Source organism: Centruroides vittatus, unplaced genomic scaffold (genome assembly GCF_030686945.1).
Source record: "Centruroides vittatus isolate TY-2023 unplaced genomic scaffold, ASM3068694v2 scaffold_211, whole genome shotgun sequence".
NCBI lineage: Eukaryota > Metazoa > Arthropoda > Arachnida > Scorpiones > Buthidae > Centruroides > Centruroides vittatus.
Genome location: NW_027122687.1, coordinates 901,012 through 923,718, shown reverse-complemented (window position 1 = coordinate 923,718; position 22,707 = coordinate 901,012). Strand labels below are relative to the sequence as shown.

Sequence of the window (22,707 nt, the reverse complement as noted above, 5' to 3'; positions counted from 1 at the left end):
TATATTTGTACTAATGCCAGGTATTGTAGTTTTAATTTGCTCAATTTCTCTACACCCCTACATCCTAAATTTACTTGTTGTACGTACCCACAAACGGTAGATTGGTGAATTAATGCCTATCCAGAAGGTGCGAAAATCACGCCGCTTATCTCTACTTTCATCTATTTTTTTATAATTTAATATCTTAACTCCCGCAGATCCTATGTATAGATGCACAGTGGGGAATGAATACTTTCTCCCTGCCAAGCGCAGTAATAATAGTAACGAATATAAATTCTCACTTGAAAAGTATAAAAATCTGGTTAACGCGAAGATTTACAATTTACAAACAAGAAAAAAAATTTAGTAGAAAAGAAGAAAGAAAAAAAAGGTTAAAGAATGTGGCATCCATCTACCAGGCGACTGGGCATAAACCTCATAAGACTTGCATCGCTCCGGGGTTCAAACCTTACATCGAGTAAGGTCATATAAACGGAGGAGAAGATATGTAAAAATAAACACGATTCTTACTACTATAGTAATAAAGGTATTCAGTACTCAGAATTCGTTAAAAAGGGACCGGAAAATACCCCTATACATCGTCATTATTTTAAAAAGCAGTTATACTGTTATTTTTAGACCTACTAATGAGTTCTGCTCCCGACCAGTATGATTTATTTTTATACCGGAAGATGGCGCTACTTATTACCATTTCCTGTAGGGACCGGATGGAAACTAGTGCGTTGTCGCTTTTCAATTTTGTCCAGTTGAAATGACGCGTGTTCGCTCCTTTACCGATTAAATTTCCTATAATGTAAACTGGTATTGGTTACGTTTTTGTTAGGTTAGGTTACGCCGTCACCATTACGATTCGGCATGAATTATGGGGTTACTTTCATTATCTATTGTTATGTAGAGTACGTATGATATTGTAGCGTTAATTTCGCTTGTATTACACTTAAGCAACACTAGTAAATTAAAAAAATTGACACGTACAAAAGCGGTGTTGCATAATATACATTAATATTCCATATTTTACAATACGAAAAGTTAAGAATTTCAATTCGAACAATACGTAACAAAAGTATTGTTTGCTAGTGTTTAAAGTATGTATAGTGTACACATTACGCTTGAGTATACTTACATAATACTAGATTATTGTACAGTACATTATAACTGGATTTTACAATAGAAGAACAATATAATGTAGCTTGTACAATGTTTAAAAAGTACAAAGTATATGCTTAACACTTAATAGTGTCATTAGTTTTATGTATATTATTGAAGTTAGTTATTTCTGTAGTAAATAGTGTTATAATATCTTACAGTAAATTGTGTTGTACTACTAACTAGGAATACTACCAGGGTCGAGTTTACACAAATTGCAGCTTAGGGCCTCACATTTTTACATAATTTAATAGATAGGAAGGGCCTGTTATACGTTATAATTTAGAGCCACAACAAGTTGAAGTGCAACAATGAATAATATATTATAAAGGAGAATGGGTGAGCGTAAACAGTAGACGACTCGAACGAAACACAATCACTTCATTTAATATTAACAAAAATTTGAAGACATAATTTATTATTATTTTTTTTATCTAAGGATTATTTACATAATGCTATTATTACATCAAATATAAACACAATAATAAACGGATATTTATTAATATTATTATTATTATTATCATCTTTTATGCAGACGTGTCATAAATATCGAAATCGCATACATAAACACACACACACACCACACACACGTATACACAAAAGTATAATAAAAATATATCAGAACAAACAGCACAAGTGGGAGTGTTCTCATAAATTAACCATTGCACGCTTGTCCGAGTTTCTTGAATATAAAAACAAAAAAAAATTTTAAAGTAAAACACCTACAGCACCATACTTTTTTCTACTTTCTGGACAAAAATAAGGTGCAGATAATTATAAATATTTATATAATTTTCTTCTAGAGTCCGTGTGGCACTCCGAAAGCGCAACGAGGTATGAAGTAATTAGGAACATTAACATACCACATTTTGTGCGCAAGTGTGGATAAACGTTTTTAAATTATAGGAATGATCATCTAACTGTGGTTCTTCCCCGAATAACATCTCTGGAATGGAAAATATTTCAAAATCTGAGCTGCAGATCTTTGGTACAATTCTGATATTCCAGGACAACGATGACACTTTCACTTTTTTTTTTTTTTTTGACTGAAATTAATCTGTTTGCATCTTTGCTGGCGCTGTAATTATCACGTATTGACAGCCATTTTGTTATCGTAAATACCATTAGATCTGGGAAGAGGTAGAGGTAACTCGGAGTCTTCTCTTGTAACTTGATGGTGACCTTTTAAGTATGAATTTCTCTGGACGACCGTGCAGTCGGGATGAAAAGGACGCCCCTTGCGGCAAAATAAGTAAATAACTATAATGACCGCCAATAGACTTATAGCAGATACCATTATAATGGCGATGTACATTGGATTAAAAAATGCAACAGAACTAGTTTCGGTCGGGTCTGAAGTTATAGGATTGTTAGCGTTCTTTTCGTTGGTTTTCGTGTTATTTTTTGTAATCAAAGGTACCGATTCGGTTTTGTTTGCTGTAATAAAAAAAGAGTGAAGTTTACATGAAAATTATATATTTTCTCGCATTGACAGTCGTTTCGAATGTATTAAAAGTGATAATAATTACCTTCTTGAATCTTCTCCGTAGGTTTCAACACCGGAGTCGTGGGTACCGCATCCTGATTGCACATATTGGTACTACAACATACGAGTATGGGCCAATTAGCATTCATAACCGCTGGTCTTCTATTTTCGCATAATGTGGGGTCCTACTGCTGATACATCCTCTCAAAATCGGGTTCGTGCCGTCGTGCCGATCGAGGTATTGCGTATAACACATGCTAGTTGTGTTACATCGGTCTGTCCTTTGCTCCTGACAATCATCAGTACTGCACGCACAAGTTATAAGTTTACCTGGGGCAAAAAGAAAAGGAATATCGAGATTAAAATTTTGTAAACGAAAGGACCGGGGGAGGAGGGAATCTTATTATGCTATTTACGATGTTAAAGTTTCCGAACATGTTAGATACTAATCATAAAAAGATAATTTATTAGTAGTTATTTTTATCAGTGAAGTTAAGATCTTCTTTATGCGGCATCCCGTTAAAATTTGTAAAATTTTTGCCCCAGGACCCAGTAACAGGTAGCCATCTGTCCAGAGATGGTGACATAAATATATCTTCCATCTGCATTTCTTCTAGTTGAAGGAATATAGGCAGGCAACATCCATCACTCGCCTTATCTACCATGATGGCACGTGAGGAAGGGGGGTAGTAAAAGTTACGCTAAAATAAAGGTTAAGCTTGAATGATTTTTTACGCTTTAATGTTGAAATTAATACCGAAAAGGTGATTAATATATTAGCAACAATGTTACGGAGTCATTTACGAGAATCAGATTACGGAAACGCTTGGAAACTGATAGATAATCGCGGTACAATTACAAAATTACACTTAAGGATTCTGCACGTGTAGCGAGAGTACTACGAGTTTGCCATACCAAAAAAAAAAAAAAAAAAAAAAAAAATAGCAAATCAGGATCTACCCAAAAAATTCCCCTCCCCCCAACGGCTTCGACTTAGACGTTTAATTGTTTATGGCAATAAAATGAGTGCCAACAGTGGGTTATAAGTTAGGAAAGTGAACAGCAGGACCCCATTAAAGCCAATTTATTCATTAAGAATAATGGCGGGGCATAACAATCTGTGCATGTGTTGTAAAAAGAACTAGAGAAGTCGAGAAGACCGTATCCTATTACAAAGTCTACATTGACGTAGATTCAGTTGGCTAAACATGTCGACCCAGTTTGTTGGTTTAAAGCCACGTGGCCGAGAAAGATGCCAGACAAAAGGTACGGTGCCTCCCTTTCTCTGCTACCTAGGCCTCGTTAATCACGTGGTGCTCGGGGTTGTGACCTCTGTCCGCCCTTCCCCCGTGTGACGTCAGTAAGAAAGTACCCTGCCTTTTCTCAAAGTAAAAGAACCCGCCTCGAGTTGTTTTTCGTTATGCGTAAAGAAAAAAAAAATGGACTCATTTAATACGTTCGATGATGTACGCCGTGTAAATATTTGATAACGGGATTCAGTTTGGATAAAAATCAACTCCGCAAACAACCGAAACGATTTATTCCGTTAACACCAGACACGAGAAACAACCATCAATTCAACGAATTTTTAAATTCAAAATCGATACCGTAAGTGAAATTTTTCAAAGAAAAATTCACTAGAAATCAACAAAACTTTCATGCTTCTACTTAACGATGAAAGCCGTCCTGGTACCGAGGGTAGGTCAAGGTTAAGATGGCAATAAAAATGTCAAGAAGTGCTGCCATCTGTTGCGCAAACCGACAACTAACGTCTAGTTGTCGAATAATCGGCTAGATGGTGCCACAATTTAGCTACCCCCTCCCAAAACGTAAAAAAATAAACTAGTTTCGGGCTTAGTAATACGTTATTTAATTTTATATTTATTGAATAAAGCGCTTATGAGATTGCTAAATCCGTCCGCCTTCGGATGTTGATTAAATTTCGAAACCAGTTCTGTATTTATTTATTTTTTATTGTTTTTTTTATTTTTTTCTTCCTCTCCCCCTCGAAGATCTCACCCTTCAACTTATCATAAATCACTCTATAGATTATAAAACGTATTTTAAAATGCATTACAATTGTTTTTGGAGTGGAGCCAGAATTAAGACATAATTGAAACCGGTCTAGAATCGAGATAGAACGGGAGTGACCAAGGTAATTTTGTCAAGGTACTTAAAATTTGTCTTGGTAGCTTTGCAAACGTCTTCTAATTTTTTTTTCCTACTTCTGGATTTCACGCCGATTCTATTAAATTTGAACCCACCGGCCATTTTTCCTTGGGCTTTCATATATATATTTTCTCCTCCTCCTCGATTCTCTTCTTCCTTCCCTCGTGCTGAAGATCACTTAAATTGAAGATGATAAAATCTGAATTATGCAATATTAGCGTGCAGTTTATGTCTTCGTGCTCCCCCTTTTTTTCCTTCCTCGAATTATTGATCAATAACGGTTTGTAGATTAGAAGCGTGATTGGATCGGAGGTTTTTTTTGTTATTTAACCCGTCTTTGAACTAAAAATAGAGTGTTTGTGATTCCAGGATCGGTAGCAACACGTGTTGACTTTGATTTTAGGAATCGAATGTAATTTGATTCATTCGCTTCTTGAAACAAGAGTAGGGTGACTCATCTTGTTTCTCAAAATTATATAGCAGTAAAGAGTGGAATTCCAAAATGGGAGAATTTTCTATAAAATATTATACAAGAGTACACATTAAATGCGTTACAAGTGATGAAATTTAGCAGAAAGAATGTCCCCAATTTTATGAAATTTATCGGAAAGAAGAGCCGCAATTCTATGAAATATGACATAAAGAAGACTCCCAATCCTATGAAATTTATTGGAAAGAAGACCCAGTCCTATGAAATGTACTGGAAGATTACCCCAGTTCTATGAAATTTATTGGAAAATATCTAGTTCTGTGAAATTTACCGGAAAGAAGACCCCAATTCTTTGAAAAATTATCACAATAAATCCCACTTATATAAAATTTATCAGAATGAAGGCCCCAATCTAACAAAATTTATTAAATAAATAAATAAAATTCAAACCGGAAACATTTTAAAAATTACAAATACAGTATAGAGTCTCGATTGTCCGATTTAAACGGGAACTGCAAGCGGTCAAGATAAAAAGAAAAAAAAAACCCGGATAATACGGAACCATATGTAATACGAGATGTATTTGAGAACTGATTGTTAGATAGGGTCAGTTGTGAAATAAAAAATTATAAAAATCTTTATTTATTCAATCCAGTATCGCGTGTTGCTTTATATTTTCACACAGGTTTTTGAACCGAAGGCATTTGTCCTTTTTTTTATTTTTTATTTTTATCTGTTTCCGCTCTGGTGGCATTAAGGGGCCTTTTTCCTGTTCGTTACGAGTTGTATAGGCCCACAATTGGGCTACCAGATGGTAAGGGACGAGGCAATATTTGGGTTAACTCATCACAAAAATTTCTGAAACCATCCTTTCTTGATAAGGCTAGAGTGCCCGATAAAGACATTTATCAAGATATGAAGTAGAAGAAGACAGAAAAAGCCTCCGAAAACACTTGCGCCGGATAATCGAGAGCCTACTGTATTCGAAATTAGTTTCATTTTTGATGATTTCCAGCCCGAAAATAGTTTAGTAAACACGCAAAAAAGCATTAAAACTATTGAAATTTTGAAAAAAAGAGAAATTTTATAAAAATCTTAAATCTGGAGACACCAGACCTTAAATTTCTGGGCCAAAAGTTCAATTTTCCGTATCACATGAACTGAAATTTAAAACTTTATCGTTATTTCTTACGAATCAGGAGCATCATAAATCTTCTATCAAACAGAAAATTGATTTAGAAAATTGGCATTGCTCGACTTCGAAATTAAAATAAATAAATAATTTAAAATGTATTAAATAAAAAAAAAATTATATTCTGAAAATTCGAGAAAATACCCTGATTTTGTTTTTCACATCTTCAAGCTTCGCTAATCACGAGAACTTTCTAATTTCCTCCAAAACATTCTTCTTAAAATAATAATAGGTAAGTTTTAATTGGAAGAAATAAAAATAATTTTCGAGAAAATAGCCAATTAAGTGCAATTTCGGTAGAAAATTACACGAAAAGAAGCTTTAAAATCAAGCACTGTTAACAATTATCGATAGCATGTTGGGCTACCAAGCATCTCCAGAAACAATTTTTTTTGTTTTTTTCTGTTCCGAAATCCATTCCCCCTTTCTATAGACAAAGGGCAAAGACAAAAGAATACAGGGAAAAAAACACAAGCAGATCCTCCCATTTTCCTAATTCTTCACTTGGCATGGACCAATGCACAACTATTGTCATTTTATCTTTGTTTCCAGACAGTATTTTCTTCAAAAATACTTGTGTAATTTTATGTTGTTTCACTTTCTCGGGACTATTATTGTGTTTTTCCTCCCTTCGTCCACTTCTAAATTTTTTTTCTTTATTATATTTTACTTCGATAATGAATCCTCTCCCTTCCTTCGAAGAATATACCAAATTTTTCACACTAATATTCCCTTGCAAACAAAGAGGGTAGCGACATTTTTTTTGAGGAAAGTAAATTACAAAATTCGTTAGGAACGAAAAATTCTCTTGGTAAAAGATTATTATAATTAAAAGGGGCAGATCTGACCACAGAAACGTCATCGGGAGGTCTATTTTTAGGGGTAGAAATACCCCCACTCCAGCCAGATCCCCGAATTCCTGGGGACAGTCATGACAGTTAGGTGGCACGATGCTGCTGCAAAGGACCCCTAAAACGAGATTATAATGACAGGTCTACGCTGCCCGAAAGGAACGCACCGACCCAAATAATGATCCAAATGTTTTTGAGTAGAAATTCTCGTGTTTGATTTTTCGGTTCCTTCAATCAATTTCTTCTTCATTGTTTGAGGAGGAATCGGTTTGCGAGTTTCAACCGCAATCCAAAATTGAGCTATTGTTTAAATTCGTGGAATTGTCGGCGCGACAATTTTTGGGTGACGTTCTCCTTTTCGTGTCACCAATCGATATCCACGAAGAAGAAGTAAAGAATACACACACACAGCAAAAATCTTTCAAGGTTAAACCCATTATTCGAAGCTATGCTATCTGCCCACATTAGGGGGTTATTTGTTTCACACAGAAAAAAGGAACCAAAGTCATCATTAGGAAGGGTCTCAGTCTAAATGTCGCCCAAGCTCACCGAACCTTGTGTCCTCTGTGATTAAGAACCGATGTGCAGTGGGCCGTTGGATGAAGGCGCTAAATGATTTTCGTTTTAAGTTTATTTTCCCATGAAAAGTGCTCGAAAGCTCTTATTTTTCTTCTTAAAAAAAAGGAAGCAATTTCGAGAAAGGCACTCTTGTCCACCCCCGCATCAGAATGTGCCATAAAAAAAAGAAAAAAAGTGAACAGACACGCAAAAATTCGTGCTATAAATTACAGCACCATTCCTCATTACACGAAACCAATTGGTGCAAGGGAGCAAGGGGGAGGGGAGAGCGTAAAAACTATAAAATTCGAGCCCGGTTTGCATTCTCCCATTGTTCTTGTTTGTAATTCAGCAGCTCGTAGCAATCAGACACCGCGGCGCCCCTCATTAGTTGCTTAATTAAAAGAAAGAAAAAAAAAATGGCGTCTCTTCTAACTTCCGAAAATGGACATGGGTGAAAAAACAAAAGGAGAAAATGGATAAAAAAAAAATCCTCACACAGGAAAGAGTAACGGTGGCGCCATTACTTCCCGGAAGTTTAATTGTCATTGTTTCGGATGCCGGTCTACGCAATGAAGCGAAGGACCAAGACAACAGGTGGTCCATTGTGTGCTGGATAACATGCAAAGGCGCCGATCATCCGACTGGGAAAATCGTCCCTAAACGTGACTGGGGCCATGAAGAGGGGATGCTTGCTATCCAACAGTCTAATATCAGTTTGCCTTATAGACTACTTCATGTTGCAGCTGCTGCTCGACCCCATATAACAATCTTCCGTCCCGTCGGAAATCTTACTACCTGTAATTCTCAATCATTAGTTTGGTGAAGGATCTTTGTCGGATGGATTCAAAAAGTATCACAATTAAAAACCGTGGCGAATTTCTCCGAAGAACTATCAAACCATAAACCTATTATTATTATTATGGTCGGTAGATAAACACGATTACGTTATCCCATTATTAATGGAAAACCTATGCAAATCGTGTGACTATTAATGTCGCTCTTCGAAGCTCGAGCATTTCCCAGTGAGTCAACCACGCTGCCAAACTTCGTCATGGTTTTACGCCACTCGCCGAATTTAAAAACGTGGATAAAACCCACCTTCTATATTCAAAATTCGAGCGAGTGAATACAGAAAAATCCCACATTTTCTTGTTTTTTGGTACATTATCCTCCGACTTTATTTACCAACTGAGGATTTTGTGGGGTTTCTCTTTTGCCGGGCTTCTCCTTGAACTTGTCCACTTGATTTTTTTAATGTCAAACACGAACGAGATTTCAACAGAACCCCGTAAAATAAAAATAAAAAAATCTCCCGCGTGTTGGTCTTCACCACGTATCTTCTGTACGAAACCTGTCATTAGACCAGCCAACCAATTTACTAGCTGGACGTAGTTAAGCTGTCATTAAGTTTTTCTCTATATGTGTACTTTTTTCCCGTGTCCTCTGCGTGCAGTCGATACTAGGACCAACAGATGGAAACGAAATAGTTACCTAGTCTTTGTTATCTTCTAAAATTGTAATTTCGCCTATGGAAAAAACTGGGAAAAAAACACACAACACAGCATTTCTCTGTGTCGTCATGCATGCATGGCTGCGACGTAAACATGCAGATGATTAGGAAGAGAATTTATGTTTTCATGTTTTTTTTAAGCTCGTCCTCTTATAATTTCCTATCTTTTAAAGCAATTAAATACTTTTTAAAAAAATCTAAACACTGTATACAAAGCGTGCAAAAATTAATTTGTCGTTTATTAAAAGTATCCAACCCCCTTTTTAATTAGAGATGGCGATAAGGAAATTTAAAATGCGAATGAATAAAGTATATAAAATTTTATAAATAAATAAATTCTTTAAATTCTTCTTGTTTTTTTAAATGTACAGAAAAACCTCGAGTGTCGCTAATTCCGAATTCCGCTAAACTGAGGGAAAATACGTTAAATGGAGTAATATTTAAATATTTAAAGTTAAATTAAATTGAACATTAACGAAGAAAAAAATTGTAATTATAATCATTTTTCATTTATATTTTTATTTATTTCATCGAAAAAATAAAAAATGAAAAAAAATGTTTTGGTTTAGCTTAATTCCAATGGAATTTCCTCTCAATTTTTTTATTTCTAGTGCAGAGATTTATTAAGAAAATAAAGGAGACTTGTAAAAAAGATGTTAAGCCAATGTTGTATATCTTCTCGAACTTCTTCCAACTTCGAATATGTTACAGACTTTTTCTTTTTTTAAAAAAATCGAAGAGAATTTTAACTTATTTTGGGTTTCGGCGCCGATGGTATGAGGTGGGTGTTCCTAAAAGTGATTTTTCTATTAAAAAGTGCACATCCTCCAACCAAATGGGTCGGAAAATTATTTATATCTTTTACAAAAGTAATTTATTTCCTCGGATGGGTTTAGAAAAAAGCATTTTTTTCGATGTTTGTTCGAGTTTTTATTAAACTATTTTTAAATATTTAATCGTCACCCCTACGAAATTCGAACCCCCCAAGAAAATCTCCCGTTAATGATGCTGAGATCTGGTGTTTTTTATTTTTTGTTTCGATCTCGCCGATTCCTGCGAGATCGGATGGATTATCTCGGCTCCGTATTAGTGGGTGGACGTGGAGTTTTCACGCCGAATTTTCGACACCCTGGGCGGATGACGTAATTAGCGACGACCCCGCATTCGACCCGGTACGCGTGGCCCCATCAATCAGTTGGTTCGACTTCCGCCTGGAGGGAGCCATCCCGAATAACAGTGAAGACGTCAACACGTGACCAGGTGGTGTTTGCCTTCGGTATGGCGTAAAAAGAAAAGATCAAACCAAAATATGGATCTTAATCTCGTCGGTATCGTCCTCCGCGAGTTTAGGGCCTATCGGTTATGCTCGAGCCGCGAAGGGTTACGACGAAAATAGGCAGATACGAGTCGTGGAATGTGACGCAAACAAGGACAAGGCCCGAGGGACGTTACCTCCCTTTAGTGGCATTCGTTATGAGGTCGGTAAATTGTATGTTGCCTGTCAACATCCTATACACTTTCGGATGAGCAAGGTGACTCTCACCTACTCACTAGTTACGTATTCTTGTCTAATGCACCGAATTCAATAGTTACGAGAGGGGGGATAAGAAAGCAAAAGAAAGAATAACTAACTGGCATTTATTTTTGAATGCCAGTTATTTTTCAAAGCGATAATTTATTATTTAATTTGTAAGTGAGCCAGCTACGAAACCAGTAGAAAGCGGTAATTGTCCTTACGATCACGTGGTCTGGCATGACTTAGTCCTGATAAGATTTCATCCTCTAAAAATACTTCACATTCAAATAACGAATCTGGCAAGAACCGAGAAACAGAAAGAGAGAGGGGGACTTACAACCTGTCATTCAAAGCTACGCCGTTCTTTCACCGTTTCATTGTCGGAATTTATTACTTATAAAAAAATAATGTCGGAAAAAATAAAATTGTAAATACTACCCACGCCTTTTTTCTACACAAAAAAACGTAATTTTTAAACAAGAATAACACGTGAGAACACTAATTTTTAATTTAAAAAGAACACAGCTTATTGTGTGGCAAGATAATTGTTCCTGGCGCCATTGTAGTGACTTTTTCGAACGAAAAATCGAAAATTTCTTGAATAAATAAGATTTTAAAGTAATTTAAGGCTTAATTTATTATATTTTAGTTAAAAAATCATAATTTTTATAGGCAAAGTTTGGAATGATAAAAACATATTTTCTAGGAACAGCTTGAAAAAAAAAACAGAAGTATAAAATTTGCAATAAATAATTTTTATTAAAGCTTTTAATGGCGAGATAATTAATCTACGTTACTTAAACATCATAAAAATTTATAACACCAAACAGAATATTGTTATAAACACTTTATAAGTGAAAATATAACGAGCGTAATGCCACACTATAAGCGAAAATGTCACTAAATTAAAAGAAGAATATAGAAAATAAATTAAATTATAAAAATAATACACTTTTTCTTTTTAAAGTTTTAACTGCAGAAATATCTGGTAGACTAAATAAAAATTTGGATAATCGCAATTAATTTCGAGAAATTTCGAGTAGTTAAATCAAAACGTTCATCGATAGATACACATAAATATATCAATACTGTTTACAATATCGAACGGGAAAAACATTCTTTCCACTCAAAAATGACCAATCAGATATGCTCTAGGGATGTAATTTCGTGACGTCACAGTACAGTGACCTTCCAAGTTGGACCTTCATTGATATTCTGGAGGGATAAATCCGTTCGTCTTGACGTCGCCTTTAACGAAGGATGTCAAATAATCATAAAAAATTTCATATATATATACACTTGTATATATATATATATATATGAAATTAGCGAATATCTTTAATTAAGGGTCTCCAACACGAGAAAAACTTTTTAAAATAATAATATAAAATAATGCCCCGTGCAAACTGATTTAGTTAATGATTATAGATGGAAGAAAAAGTTGTATTGCATACAAAAGTATAAGAATTTAATATAGAAACGTATAGAAAATGCCTCGAATACCATCGCCTGAACTAATTACATAATTATGGATGGGCTACTACCAGGTTCTAAGCTAGCTCTTACAGCAATTAGATTGATACTTTCTCATATGCATCATCTCCCTTTTGTAATTAAAGTATGATTTATGTCGTAGCAAAAAATATTGCCTAGAGATAAGACGAAATTTATAAAAGCTAGAGGCGCATCAATGGATCTTCTTTAGAAAAACACACAGACAGACAGACACACACAGAGAGAGAGAGGGAGAAAATATATGTATATATATAAACCGTATATAAGTAATATATTACCTTAACGGATACTGTAGAGGAGGAAAAAAGAACTACCGCGTGACGTAACAGTAGAAGATAAGTGACATCATCATCATCTAGTAGTATCTTTTGATGATGCCGGTTGTTTTGGGAGTTGGCGATGGCGCCTTCCGGATTACCTGTTTAACTTATTTACCTGCCGGCTTGTTCAATGACCTAACATTTTATGGGCAACTCCATAGAATAATGCAAATTTAACAGTCGTTATCGCTATATAAATAAAACTTCTATTATTTATTTTTAATACACCGTTTACAGTAAAGGGTATTTATAATGGTTTTATATATTAATTTATTACTTAATGATCCTGCGGGGTGCTTAATTGTTTCCGATTGGTTACGAGTATTCCTTTTTAGCTTGTTTCTATTGGCTAGAATGCATTTGTTTACGTTGAACCGAACACAACAAACGTTAAGAAGTGAATGACGTCACGACTATCCAGGAAACGATTTACAAAAAGTCGACGACGAAGTGGAGCACGATGCAGGAAATTGGACGATTTCGAAATTGTTTTCATTTCCTGCAGCCTGCTAAAAGGGGTAGAAACATAATTACAGTATGCATTTTTATATAGTACAACCCCCAAATGATATTTCTCGTTTTCTTTAATAAATAAACAATTATGTAAATAAAATTCATTTAAAAATGATTAAAAATGAATGAATTTCTCTCATTTCGTATGCAGGAATTGCTTCTTCGCGTTAAAAACAAATTATATCCGAATTACATTTCAAAATATAAAATATCGTGACGTTAACCAATTACATTGCAGGATTTTAAAATTTCAAATTATTCTATTATGACGAACAACCAATCAAACTCTAATATTTCAAATGTATATTACGACAATGACCAATCAAAGATGAAATATTTGAAAATTCAAACTGTCAATTATAAAAAATAGCCAATCGCGCGTAAATATTTTAAAAATTTCAAATTTTCTTGTCAAGCCGAATAACCAATTAGGAGAAGTATTTAAAAATTTAAATATTTTGAATTTTCAAATATCTTTTCGTGATTAGTTAAGTAAATAACGGTATTTTCATGCGTAAATTAATTTTTAAATAATTAAAAAAGGGGGGATTTATACATTAAACACGTAAAAAAGTATTTAAAAAGTAATAAAATAAATTATGAAAGATTGAAAAGTTTGGTGAATATTAACTTTCTATTTAATGTTTCAGGAACAGAAGTCCATTGAAAAGGGAGTAACGTGATATTAAAGACTGACATTTTGTTCAACCCCTTTGAAATTTAAAGATGTTGAAGAACTTTACAATATTTCAATGGTTTAGTGTTTGGTCCTATTCAACTCTTTAAGAGTTTGGTATTAGAGAAATGTAAACACAGGCAAGTGGACTAATTATTGTGGGTGTAACAAGTGAGACAAGTTATGTCACCAATACAGTGGTCCCTTCTTTTCGTCAATGGCTGCAATTTAACTCTCCTTCGTCATATTTCTTACTAAACGGATTCGCTCGCTTTGCCAGGGATCAAAGGTGATTTCAAGAATTTATAAATAGAAAATGGTCGAATCAGATACGTAAAATTTTAATCTATAATTTAGACGCCAAGATAAAGGCATTATCGTGTTTAAAAAAAATGATAATATTACATAATTGCTTTATTTAGTTACATTCTTATCTCTGTTTGTGAGCGATTAAAATTTTGTTTTCTTAAATTTATATATTTTATATCCGAAAATTTAGATTTATTTACACCAAAATAAGCTAAGAGAAGTGCTGATTATTCGAATTAACGGGTGTAATAATTTTAAGTGATGTTGCAACGTGAAAAATGCCAACAACACGAGACTAAGAATAATCGCAGAAGTAACTTAAATAACTTATATTTTATTGTTAAAATCAGCTAAAGGAACCATTCTGAAGTTAAATTAAGTGCAGGAAATGTGATCCGCGTTAAGAATATTTTGTAAACATTAAAGAAAAATCACATTGGGAGCAGTTTCAATAACAACTAAAGCATGCCATAAATTAGTAAACAAGAACGTGAAAACAAGCAACGACTGCTGCTGATGTTATTTTATCATAAACCAAGCATTAAAAAATCATTTTAAAATATTCAATAATTTAAATATTTATTAATTATACTACCCTTACGCGATAGACTATAAAATAATTCACGGTAAATTATGTTATAATCTACCCAAGAGGCCATAATTTAGACAATATTATAAGATCATAACTGATAAGTAAAACAAATATGTAAATCGCTATAACGGGGTTTAGTTAACGTATATCATCCTTCGTATAAATTATTTTCATAGAAAATATCAAGTTATGTAGTTATCAACTTAATATATGTACTGTAGCCTATATGTATTTTTTTTTTTTTTTATTAAGCAAGTTACTAACCTGTTACTTTTCCAGTGACGAAAAGCATGAAATATGCTACAAGATTGATTAATGTAATGGATCTACTCATCACGCCAGTCACATTAGCGGACATCATGGAACAACAACCTCTCTGTAGCTGTTCCACCGTTGGGTATGTCGAAGTCAAGCAGAGTATAGTAGCTACAACATGCTCTTACCTCACAGGGTGTGTCACATGACCACCAACTCTCGTTTCATTGGTTTGGATTTTGATGTTTTCCACGATGTTTTTCACCCCTTTAAAAGTAAAATAAGAAGTAGAAAAAAGGTCAACGCGAATAACCGAAATTTTAACTCGACGTATGAAACCGTAGTGTTATTTCTTACACGTGTTTTTTTTTTTTTTTTTACCGTAAATGGCAAAGGGTTTCTAAACTGGTTTTAATGGTTTTACGTTTTACATTTCGTTACCGTTAACTAGTTGGGAAATTTTAAAATTTGTTTCCAATTTATAATTGTTGGTGTGTAGCCTGGTAGACGCCAGTTGTCTACAAGAAAGAGGATGACTATGACTCATTGGCGTCTGAATGTTGTATGTTGCTAGATTATTTGAATTGTTTAAAGCGGTTAGAGCCTTGAATATCTTCTTTGTATTATCTTTTAATCTAACGAAGATAAGGGATAATAATAATTACTGTTATTTTTTAAATTGCGAAATGCTATTAAAGTCCATTTATTATTATTTAATTTCGAACCGCATAATTAATTGTAATTTTTTTAAACGAGATTATAACCGGAATATTCAGTTTGCTAATTAAAAAAAAACAATTCTTTATATTTAAATAATGATATTTTAGTAATAAATTTACTCTCGTAGATCGTTTAATAAGCATTTTATAATGGGAATTATTAGTAAAATGTGCACTTTTCTGCGCTTTAGTACTGTGATTTATTTGTGATTTCGATTGTTTATGCACGTGACCTTGAGTTTTTCAAATCTGGCACGAGTTATTATTCGGTTCGAATTTAAAAAGGAAAAAAACTCCAATAAAATTGCCATTAATTAAAAGAACAATGTTCTTTTATTCTAAACATTTGCATGTTTTCAATGCTGAATATTTTATATTCACTTGACCTGTTTGATTTACAATTTATACCAGAAGTTACGCATTTAATTTACTCGATTATTTGGTTATAACATTCCGTTTATTATAATAAAATAAAATAAATAAGTGCATTTCGGTTTCGACCAGAAAATTTGGTTAAAAACTTTTGAATATTTTACAGAGGTGCAATTACCCCCGGCCGGGTTTTGTAGAATAGCGCGAGCTTTTACAGTGACAAACCCCAGAACGTCTTACCCCCTCGTCTTCCCCCGCACATCCCCAAATGTCTGGTATAGAGTCAAGGATCCATTAGAAGGAAGTAGAAGATATGGACCAAAGTAGTGGCAATGGATCACCGGGCAAATTGTTGTCTCCAGGGCAGGCAACTGTCACGTCCTAGTTTGATAAACAGGGAAGACGTTATCACTAGTCCCTTCCGTCGCCCTTTTCAGCAGGGTTTTCCTATCTTAATTGTTAGTTGCTTTCATTTTGGTTTTTCATTGCATCCAAGTAATGTTTTGCTTTCTTTGATTATAAAGGAATGCTTTTAGTTTCAAATCTACAGATGTAATTCTCTGTATTGAATTTGACTATGTATATACTTTCTAAAGGGAGATAAAACTCATAAAAATGTAGCTTTATTTTTTATCTAAATGCATAAAGGAAAAGTAAAAGGGAATTTATTTATTTTTCTAGAAAACTGTATGTAAAAGACAGATCGGAATCGATACGGCGGCGCCATATTTGGAAATGAATTTTTTTAAGATATAAAAAATAATTATTATCCATAGGAAACATTGGTATTTCTACATCAGATAAAAGGTAGAAGAAGGTTGAAAAATTCCTAAAATTTTCCATTTATCTGATTAATGCTCGATGCTGAACTTTCTCTTTAATAAGATAAAAATGTAAAGATTTTTTAAACAAGAACAAATCAGCCATGTTTCATAGAGATAATTTATATAATCACTTCGATTTCTATCAGAGAAAATGAAATATGTTCATCTAAATCATCGATATCGTCGTTATTTCAGTATTAAACGAATACTAAAAACATCTGTACTTGTTTCATACTTAAACATCCTTTGTCTTTAAGTGCTTTAAGCTTAATTTTTCGGTCTTTTCCGGGAATTATTTTAATTTTATTCATTATTTTAGTTACTACTCCACCCTCCCCAGCAGTTATTTCAGTATTAAACAAGTACTGAACACATCTGTACTTGTATAATACTGGATATCCTTTGTGTTAAACTTATTTTTTCGGTCTTTTCCGGGAATTGCTTTAATTTCATTATTATTTTTTTATTTTAGTCACTACTCCACCCTCCCAAGCAGTACCAAATTTAGTGAAAGCCTCATAACAGATAAAAACCGCATACCACAGCACCCGTTTCCCAATCTACGTAATGTTATCTATAGGAGGTCTACTGACAAGAAAACGCACTTAAACCCTGTTACACATTCAGATAGTCCGTGTAGAGAGGTTAGAAAAGAGCGTTTGTATTTATGAAATACGCGATTTTTACTTACGCAATCGTACATTATGTGTCATGCGATCGTAACGCTGGTCTGTGTGTTTGTTTAATACTCCCCACAGTTTTTTATAGCCGTAAAATTCACTAATCAATTCGTGATTACCGTAAATTATCGTTATTGTTTACTGTTATATAAGCCATATCCGATACAAAAGACGTCACGTTCGTATACCCGCATCACGTGACTGGACGTCGTACAGCTTCCGGTTTAAACGCTTTCGAAAATATACTTAAATAAAAGATTTTAGAGAGGCTGTTAGTTTGTCTGCTCGATGGCTAAAAGCATTTTCTCACGCATTTTTTTTTTCCTAGTAAATTTGTAGTGATTGCATGTGAAGGTTACTCTATCGATAATACTACGTCGCAACTGCCCTTTACTATTTAAGTTTTAACGTTATCTGAGCTTTACTTAATTTTCTTATCTCATTATGTAAATGTTAGACAGTCTAGAAATTTAGGTTAACTTAGATTAAAATAAAATCTGAAACTTTGTAAGGAGAATTTAGATACTAATTTATATTTTCCTGATTATATAATATAGTTCTTTATATATATATATATAAACACATATCTATAGGGCAGTCGAGTTGATGTATGTTTATAGAATATATTATATATATTGTAAATAAAAGATTAAAGTGCACTGTACTTTCAGATAGCGAAAGAGTATTTGAAAACACTCAAAATACATTAGCCATGTCCCAAGGCTGGACTTAGATTTGTTACGATTACTGTTATAACACATAACAGGCCCTTCTCTGATGTGAGATTCTCAGCTTTAGAATCGTAACGCGAGGCCCTAAGCTGTAGCTTGTTTAGCTTACGTTTATGCACAAATCTGGATCTAAACTTAGATTTGTTGTGGCCTTAAGATATAACGTTGGCCCTTCCTCGACGGTACGTGTAAAAATCGGAGGCCCTAAACTGTAGACTGAAGCCAAATTTAACACTAACCTCATATTTAAGAGGCCTCAAGAATATTTGTTACAAATTATTCATTTCATTGTATTTCTTATGTATTAACAAGAAAAAGCCTCTAAAAAATTATAATAAAATTTTTTCGAAGCAGGCCATTGTTCTAACAATCTGTAAAGGATGATGAGGAATTTTTTTTAATATACTGAGATCCTTAAAAAGGTGAGGCCTCACCTATATAAGTTACATACAATTATTAGTATTATATTAAACACGATTCTAGAGCATTTTGTTTCAAAAATAAAGTTATTTAAACATTGTTTACGTGCATTCTACAAAAAAAATTTATTTCTTTGTACACTTTTATGATGATGCAGTATATAAAAAATGATATAAAAATAAGTAGAATTTTTTATTTTTATGTCATTTATTATAGTGTATCATACACAGTAGTGTAAGTACAACCGGGGGAGACTGAATTAGAACATGAAAACCTCCATTCACTCCTGTACCACCGTGCGTGAAGAGTAAATGCGATATTGTATACACACACACACATTCGAATCTTTTTCCTCTGTACTTATTTGATTTTTATTAATTTAATTTATATACAATAACTCAGAGCCCTTCCCTGGTTATGCTACTGATTATACATTAAAGAAAGTCGTATAAATTGCCATACGTTTAAGTGGTAGATACACTGGCATAACGCACAACCTTGGTATAGGCAGGGCCGGCTGGAGATTAGTAGGGCCCCGAAATATCTTCAAAAAAATTTTTTTCTTAGAAGTTTGAAAGTGTGGGGCCCCTCTGAGCGCGAAAACTCGGTCCGGGGCCCGAAAAACCGACGTCTGAGCCGGCACTGCTTACAGGATAGACCATATATTAAAATTTATGACGTAATAAAATGTACCATGAGCCCATGAATGTTTAATGATCGACGATTACACCTTTCTACACTAATAACATAATGATTTACATAGATAAGAGCTTTTAGTTTCCTATTAATAAAACCCAAGCATTTTGTTTTTATAATAATCGTTCATATTTTATTACTATTATTATTATTATTATTATTATTTTAATCATAGAAAATAATGATAATTCTTCATACAAGGTTGGCTTTTCGTAGAAACGATCGTGACTGTAAAGGGGGGAAGAGGATACACTGGCGTGACGTATGACGGGAAATGACGTAGTTAGTTAAAACCAGATGTCGCCCGTAACGTGACCCCTTACACAATGGAATTTTGATCTAATTAGAAATTTATTTTGTAATAAAAAATTTTTTTTCGTATTGTTTTCGTAAATAGCTTAAAAGCTCTGTTAATAAGGATAAATTAGTCACGTAAACTGAGCATTTTTTGTGTTTTATACGAACAATTTGCCATATTTTGTATTGATGTAAGTAAAGAATTTCTCTCTAATGACCCCCTCGATTGTGTATTAATAAATAATTAACGTTCGAATGGACCTGTTAGGAGGGCCAAACACTGGAAAATTTAGGTCAGGGTTGCGGTGAATTTGCCTTTATGTATGTATGTATGTTATATTATATATAATTTGTATATAGATTTATACACATAATCCTTCACAATACACAATAATATATTCATTGTTTAAAGGTTAAAATGCGTTATATTTAGGTCAAATTAAGGTTAAAAAGTATTGTTTTATTAACAAAGGACGACTCATTATGGCTTAATTTAATTAATATTAAAATGAATATTTAATTGTGTTCGTGTTTTATAGATTTATAAAAATTTAAGGTAAAAGATTAATCAAGATATATTACAGTTTTGTTATTATATCCCGCGATAGGTTATCAATAGCACGTGATTTGGCATTGTTCTTTGTATACCGGACAATGTTACTGTGTAATTGATCTTGAAAAAAAATGGAATTTGAGTAGGAGGGAAAAAAGGCGATTATTTAAAAAAATAGAAGGCAACATTTGGTTTAAAACAGGTAAAAAACTGAAGTTGACACGGCACTTCTTCAGTGGAAAGAATAACAATGGTTGAACCGTGACTTTCAAGGACGGTGAACGCAAATGCCATGACTTCTATGGGACAATGACTCTTCTAACGTTGAAAGAAGAGATGCAAAAATGAATGACGTTTGTTTATCACTTAAACACGTTTTATAGATTGATTAAATTAGCCCAATCAATCCGTTTAGTTGGCATGCGAATCATTTAATTACATATTAAGCGTTAAACACGATCATTACTAACGAGTTACCATTTGCATACGTATAATTTAATCGTTAATAAATGTTATAATTTAATTTATACGGGGCAAAGGTCAAAGATCGTCGGTTTTAACGTTTCATTATCTCTTTGAAAGCGAGCAACGCGTGCGGCGATGCGTTGCAATGCGTGCTTCAAATTATGTTAAATTTGAAAATGTCTTCAGGATATATTAGAAATTAATGTGTTTTATTGGCAATTTCCGGCGATAACGTATTGCTATAACTTATTATATTTATAATATATGCATTTTTTAGCTAAGTGGTGGCCAGGAGTCGTGACATGACGCGAGCAACGTGTCTCGATGGAAACAAGTGGACATTTAATCCAGCGTAATCAATTATACATGACAGTTCTAAGGCATAAATGGTTAACTTCATCTCTTCATGGTGTTTGGGCGGATTAAACAGGATCATGATCCATTAATCACGTTTATAGGCGCATGTTTAAGATACAACTCGCGAACGATTCCAATTAGGGATCATGATCTTCCATTCCGGCGATATAAATCAATTTATATGATTAGATATGAACGAGATGAAAAACTATATCTAGAAATTAATTAATTCTGATGCAATTAATGTTACGTTTAACGTTTCGTAACATATTGATTAATAATTTTCGAATTAGAATACAAATTAAAACCACGAAAATATTTGAACTCGTAAGATAAATTTGAACCCGGAATCATATCCAAATCGTGTTAATAATTTCCATCATTTAAATACTAATTTTTAAATGATATCAAGAATTCATTTATATTAAAACCATACAAAATCCCTCAGAAATTAAGTATGGCACCCGGGTGCCATATTTAATTTTAATTGAATGGTTGTAATTGCATAGTTTTAATGCCGAGGATGGTGCTAATTGCATGGTTTTAATTTGGGAAAATTTAGCATATGTTCAATAATAACAATAATTTTGACAATCTTTATTTAAATAAATATAGATAGATAGAAGAGGAGAAAGTTATCAAAAAGATTTATTTTTTAATTTAAAATTTCTTCCAAAATTTCTGTATAAAGGTTATCGAAATAGTTAAAAAGAGATGAATAAAGGAGCCATTATCCTTGGCAGGATCACGTGAATTTTCTATTTTAGTTTATTAAGAGAGCAAGGAAGAAAGGAAGAAGAAAAAAAAAAAAATGGAGGCCGAAAACAAACAACGCAAATCTCTGACAATATGTTATTAATTTGCAATTTATTTTAAAATAAATAATCCGAGACTACCGAAGTGTACCCATTTTTCATTGATGCTATCTGGTGGGTGGATGAAAAGTTGTGGGAAGTTTAATCCTCGGGTCAACCTGTTATCTAAAATTGATAGACAGCTTGATCCACGGAGGGTCAAAGGTTATTTTTGTATCGTGCCGTATAATATAACAGTATTTTTCTATAAAAGAATCCGTATTTACGTACTTAAAAGGTGCAATGGCCGATTTTCGGGGTTTATCATCAATAAAGTCGGGTTCGTAACCTTTCCTGTTTTAAATAAAATTCTTAATTTTCTTTTTAATTTTCTTTAGAGCGTGTAATTACAATTATGATATCTGTTAGCGATCAGTCACGTCTTCGCTTCATTTCGAAAATTTATAAACGAGTAAGTCCGGTATATGTAGCGCGTAGTGTAAGATAGGCGCGTATTTTTAGCCATTAACATGGCATATGACTAAGAAAATAGAAATTCCAAGAAGAAAACTAATTAATATAACAATTTAAATGTGCATTTATCGCATCTAACAGCAACTGTATGGAAAAACTGCTTCAATACAGTGTCGTTATGAGGTCCCTACAGACATTTGTGCCAATCTCGGTAATGGCTTCCATTTTTACTCTGAATATCCAATTAATTAGCTCAATAAATTCTGTTTATATCCATATACAGT

At 33.4% G+C, this 22,707-nt stretch overlaps 1 pseudogene; it reads right to left on the bottom strand.

The window, feature by feature from the left end:
* Positions 1-2,066: 2,066 nt before the first annotated feature.
* Positions 2,067-15,185, bottom strand: LOC136987438 (uncharacterized; annotated as a pseudogene).
* Positions 15,186-22,707: the final 7,522 nt, after the last annotated feature.